This window comes from Lepus europaeus, chromosome 12, assembly GCF_033115175.1.
Source record: "Lepus europaeus isolate LE1 chromosome 12, mLepTim1.pri, whole genome shotgun sequence".
Classification (NCBI taxonomy): domain Eukaryota; kingdom Metazoa; phylum Chordata; class Mammalia; order Lagomorpha; family Leporidae; genus Lepus; species Lepus europaeus.
The window spans coordinates 35,866,756-35,873,084 of NC_084838.1; positions in this window are offsets into that span (position 1 = coordinate 35,866,756).

Genomic DNA, 6,329 nt, shown 5'->3' on the forward strand with positions numbered 1-6,329 from the left:
GCTGAGCCTATCAGACCATGGTTACCTAGGAAATTGTTTCCTAAAGAAATCCCTTAGTAGCTTCTTGGCTTTTCCTCCTCAAAGCTGAGAACAACAGAAATACGGTGTGTGTTGGCCTCCAAGTCACACAGCATTCGAGGAATACTTAAATGAAATAAATTACTGTAAAAAGCAGACAAACTTGGGGACAAGTATTTTTGCGCAGCAGTTGGGACCCTGTTTGGCGCACCCACGTCCCATATCCGAGAGCCTGAAGCAAGTCCCAGCTCCTCTGTTTCCCATACAGCTTCCTGCTAGGGCGAACCTGGGAGGCAGCACGCGATGGCTCAAGTCCTTGTGTCCCTGACCCCAATGTGGGAGATCTGGATGGAGCTCCTGGCTCCTGGCTTTGGCTGTCGTGGGCATTTAGTGAATGAACCAGCAGATGAAAGAGCTCTCTTCTCTCTGTTTCTTTGCCTTTCTGAAAAAAGAAGGAAAAGAAAAGAAAAATTAAAAGAAAGACTACATGTACAAGTGGAGACCCTGCTGGAGAAGCAGCTGCCATGGACACAGTGCCCTGATTTCTAGCAGTGTCTGAACCCAGCATGGTTCTTATGGGCACTTACTTAGTGCTCATTTTATTTTTGGTTTTGTCTAATCAAACAAATAGGGCTATCTATCTTTGCTGATCATAAGTGTTCATTACAATAAACTAAAGTGATGCAAAAGTGTATATAGGGTAGAAGTCCCCTGTAATAGCATCTCCTGTTTCCAATCCCCATGTTAAGGTTTTAACAAATGAGATAATACAAGACATTCTTTTGTGTAACTTTTAAAAGTTTATAACATACACAAATGTTGTAGTCATCTTTGTGACTTTTAAAAAAAGATTTATTTATTTGAAAGTCAGATTTTTTATTTTATTTTTTTTTTATTTGACAGGTAGAGTCATAGACAGTGAGAGAGATACAGAGAGAAAGGTCGTCGTTCTGTTGGTTCACCCCCCAAATGGCCACTATGGCCGGCGCTGCGCTGATCCAAAGCCAGGAGCCAGGTGCTTCTTCCTGGTCTCCCATGCGGGTGCAGGAGCCCAAACACCTGGGCCATCCTCCACCGCCCTCCCAAGCCACAGCAGAGAGCTGGACTGGAAGAGGAGCAGCCGGGACTAGAACCCAGTGCCCATATGGGATGCCAGCGCCACAGGTGGAGGATTAGCCAAGTGAGCCACGGCGCCAGCCCCAAATATTTTATCTAATTTTTAAAATTCAATCCTTATTGGATCAATACAATATCCTCATGTCATGTGTATGTATATATATATACATATATGGGATATGTATATGTATATATATATATATGTATCATATATGGAAACGGAGGCACTGCAAGTTAAGTTTGTCAGATTATTTCCTTTAGCTCAATCCCTGGAAGCCGAATGGCGGGGTCAGAGGGTGCTGCACGTAAGGCCTGGGTATGTTCAGTTAGACGAGGCTCCAGATACATAGCGATCACACAGCCCGGGAGTCTGTAACCACCGTTCTTCCTCCACACGCCTGGCAGCACTGCACATGAGGGGCATTTTAAAAGCCTCTGCTAGGTTAAAGGAGAAATCCACCCAATTGTTTAAATTTACACTTTTTTGATGATTTATGCTACTAGGCATGTTTTCCATGGATTTGAGTGTTTTTTGAGGATCTCCTGGTTGAAGACTTGTCCCATGTAAAATTTGTGATATTTTTGAATTTGTGATATTTTTGAAAATTCTCTTGAAAAATTGCTTTTGAAACTTTACCCAAGCATATATTGTAAATATTTTTTCAGTTGTTGTTTATGGTTTAGTTATGTTTAGAGTGGGTTTTGCCACACGGGATTTTAATTTTTAGATAGTGAAAATTTCAATCTTTCCCTCTATGGCTTCTGGATTCTATGTCCTACCTAGAACCCCTAAGATGAGAAAAACACTATTATTTCTGTATCATTTTATCCTTTAAATCTTTAACCCATCTGCAGTTTGCTTTTGTGCATGGTGTGAGGCACAGTATTCCCCCTCCCAAGTGGATGGGCAACTGTGCCAATGACATGCATTGAATCTAGGTTTGTATTTTGTTTGCTTTTACAGAAACGAAAGAAAAACCCAAAGCAGCCGCAGCAGACATAGCAGCAACGCCAAGCATCTCTCAAGAGATTCGTCCAGAAAACGACATCTATAGTTATGTTTTGTTTTAACAATGCTCAGCGATAAAGTTGCAGTCCAGTGGAACAGTCACCTGAATATTTTGTGTGATTTTTCTCAAAATATTGTAGCCATTTCTATATTTTAACTTACCCCTTTTCCATATCTGACCATAGCTTAAAGAGAGAACTAACATTTTTTTTTAAGCTCCTCCGCATAGACAATCTCCAGCTTTGTGCGTGTGTGCATGTGTGTGTGTGTTTATATGTGTGTGTATGAATGGCGGGTGGGTAGAGGTAGGAAGAGACAACTAAGGGAAAAGAAAGGACTGAATCATTGTGTTTTTTTCCTCTGAGAACAAGCATTTATTTAATTCTTAAGAGCAGGTAAGTGAGTAAGTCTGAAAACTTAAAATCTGGGGAGTATACCGTTTTCTTCTATACTTTATTCAGTTATTAATATAACAATAACATTAGGCTATATTTGGCTCTTTTAGTTAAGAATTCTCATTCTGGGACTCCTGAAAAGATATTTTGGAGGGATGAAAAAATGAGTTTACTTTTGTGTTTGAACTTTGATGTCTTATTTTTACCTTTTAAATATTACATATGTGCAAAATGTACATTAAATCATTATTACATGTTTACCTGTGTGGACAGCATCATGTCAAACATGGGGGCAGGGGAGCAGGCCTACGCAGCACATGGCCCTTGCCCACGAGCAGTTAATCTGCTCTCATGGGGGAATAAAGCGGACAACAAATAATCGTGAAAGAAAATAGCACATGCTAGTGCCATCTGAACAGTAGATGTATTAGCAGGAATGCTCACTTCTTGCTGGAATGATCTGGAGAATTCCACGTGAGGGAAGCCTTGTGAGATGGAGAGGATTGGTGTAGGTGAGGGTGACGGCAGCTTTGCTGTATGTGACACAGAGAAGGGGTGTGTTCAAGACATGCTCAAGAGAACTGCACGCAAACCACAGTCAATGCTGCATGCCTATGGAATAGCAGGCACGCATACTACGAGTTTTTTAGTGGACAGCTGATCTATGATAGAGTGCAGAGAATTTTGCACACCCAGCAAAGAAGTGTATCACTTGTTGGGCAACAGGGAACTGAGGAAGACTTTGGAATGATGGAGTGGCAGCTTTAGTATTCGAGGATATTCATCTGGTGATAATGGACAAGATGAACTGAAAATGGCCAGAGACTGGGGGCCGGGGGTGGGTGGGTGGGGGGACGAAACACAACTGTTCTGGAGAGGAGGACATCTGAAAACCTCCCCTGCTATTTCGCTTGTTTGCAGTTTTCTTTCTGCTACTGCAGAGGACTGAAAAGAAAGGTTTTTGCAAATCAAGGTTCATTCAGCAATTACCCAAGCTCCCCGCCGCAGGCTTTGTGCTAGGTCCTAGGCAACACTGAAGAACAAGACAGGAACCCAGTTCCTCTGGCACTTGTGGTACAGAGCAGCCGTTCTCTCAGCCCTCACAGCACAGAAGCACAGGGGAGGATTTTGAAAATATGGAAGCCTGGATGCTTCCCCTGGGAACTTTTTTTTTTTTATTTTAAAATGTATTCATTTAAAAGGCCAACTCAAACAGACCACATATGTCCCATCCACTGAGTCGTTCCCCAAATACGTGCAATGCGTAACAGTTGGGGCTGGCCAGGGCCAGGCTGGCCCAGGGAGTCAGGAATGCAATCCAGGTCTCCCATGTGGATGGCGGGAATTCAATGACTCTCACTCTGCTTTAGCAAGAACCCTGGAGGCAGGAACCAGAGCAGGGTATCAAACCCAGGTACTTTGATGTGGGACTCATGGCATCTTAACTGCTAGACTAAACACATGCCCCCCTGATCGTCCATCTCTATTTTCATGTAATTTGAAAGGCAGAGAGACAGAGATATTCCATCTGCTGGTCCATGCCCTCAAATGCCTGCAACAGCCAGGGCTGGGCCAGGCTGAAGCCAAAAGCCAGGAACTCCCACGTGGGTTGCAGGGACCCAAGTACTTGAGCCATCATCTGCTGGCTCCTGGGGAACAACATGAGTAGGAGCTGGGTAGGAAGCAGAGTAGCTGAGACTCCAAAGCAGCTGCTCCAACATGGGCATCCCAAGCAGCAACTTACCTGCCGTGCCAAACACCCACCCCCTACTAGTCCATCTTTGGAACACTTCCTGTCTTAATGTCATCTGCCAGAAAGGGTTAGAGAAAGTCAACTGGAATCTCAAGTTCTATCAGTGTTGTTGAAGATGAACTCAGTCCAGGGAACTAAGATCCAAGGGATGGGGAAGGAGCTGGAAGAGGAATGCAGTCCGTTCCCTCTGCCTTTAAGGGTCCTTCTGCTTGCTCCCTGTGCACACACAACCTCTGCTCTCGCCGTTCTCATTCAAGCACCAGTGTGCAGCTACATTTTTTTTTTTTCTTTTTTAGTGATCTTGGCTTAGAACTTTGAGGTCCCAGTCAGAACTAAAGTTCTGCTAGAATCCATTTAGGGCTGTGTGGTGCTGCCCTCTTGGAAGTCCATGAGCTCTGTTTACATCCAAAATGATGTGTGAGAGGTGCCAGGGGTTAATTCTAATAAGCATTCTTCACCTAAAAGAATCACTTTTCTGAGAAGTGTTTTTCAAAGTACTGCAGGCTAAGGACCACCTGTTTGACAGTCATTTAGCTCTTTATAGATTTACTTATTTATTTGAAAGAATGAGAGAAAGAGGGAGAGAGACAGAGATATCTTCCATCTGCTGGTTCACCTCCCCCAAATGGCTGCAAAATCGCGGGCTGAGCCAGACGGAAGCCAGGAGCTTCATCCAGGTCTCCTATGTGGGTGGCAGGCGCCCAAGTATTTGGGCCATCTTCTGCTGCTTTCCCAGGATCATTAGCAGGAAGCTGGATCAGAAGCAGAGCAGCCAGGTTTCCAGCCAGCATTCGGATATAGGATGCTAGGGTCCACAAGTAGTGGCTTAACCTGCTGTGCCACAACACAACTCCCTAGTTTTGTTTTCAAAAGGCATATTCCTAGGTCTTAGCTCCAGAGAAAGGGTTAAGTTCTACAAACTAGAAATAATCAGGGGTCGGCATTGTGGCGTGTGGTTAAAGCCACTGCCTGCAATGCTGGAATCTCTTATGGGCAGCAGTTCGTGTCCTGGCTGCTCCACTTCCAATCCAGCTCCCTGCTAACTGCACAGGAAAACCAGCACAGGATGGCCCAAGTGTTTGGGCTCCTGCATCCATGTGAGAGACCCAGATGAAGCTCCTGGCTCCTGGCTTCCACTTGGCCCAGTGCTGCCTGTTGAGACCATCTGGGGAGTGAACCAGCAAATGTAAGATCCATCTCTGTAACTCTTTCGAATAATAAAATATAAATCTTTAAAAAAAGAAATAATCATAAAACCACCAGGATAATGAACACCTCATAGAAAATAATAAAAGTGTTGCATATTTAAGTTCCTGTTTTAAGAGAAATCTTACCTTTAAGAGTAGCAATGTCCTTCATTAGTGTCTGCTTTGCACATCCGAATTGTCAGAGCTGGTATGACCATCAGATGTCTACATGCCCTCCAGCAGGGTAACTTGCTGGGACACTGGTTTTCCCACAATGCAGCCCAACTAACACTCTCAGCAACAGCACCACCTAGTGCCAGGTGCAGCTACTTCCACTCAGTGTGGATAAACCCCATGGTTCCCAAACCTGTTTGTCCAGCCGGGCGGAACTCTTGCTTCTCTTCCAAGTTGTCATGTAGAAAGACCTGCTAGAGGACGCTATTTAATTTGATCAATTAAAAACATTTCCTCTTTTAATCTGTGGTTCTTTTGTTGTTGTTGTTGTTGTTAAGATTTATTTATTTACTTGAAAGGCAGAGTTAGAGAGAACGAGGGAGAGAGACCGAAGGAGATAAGAGTGTGTCCATCCACTGGTTTACGCCCCAAATGGCCACAATGGCTGAGGCTGGTCCAGGAGGAAGCCAGGGGTCCAGAACTCCAACTGGGTCTCCCACGGGCTGCAGGGGCCCAAGCACTAGGGCTGTCTTCCACGGCTTTCCCAGGTACGTTAGCAGGGAGCTGATTCCCAAGCGGTGTGGGGAGGGGTGCTCGTATACAAGGGATGCTGGCAGGTGGTAGCCTAACCCGATGCACCATAAGGTCGGCCCTTCTGCTGGGTAGTTTATCTTCTA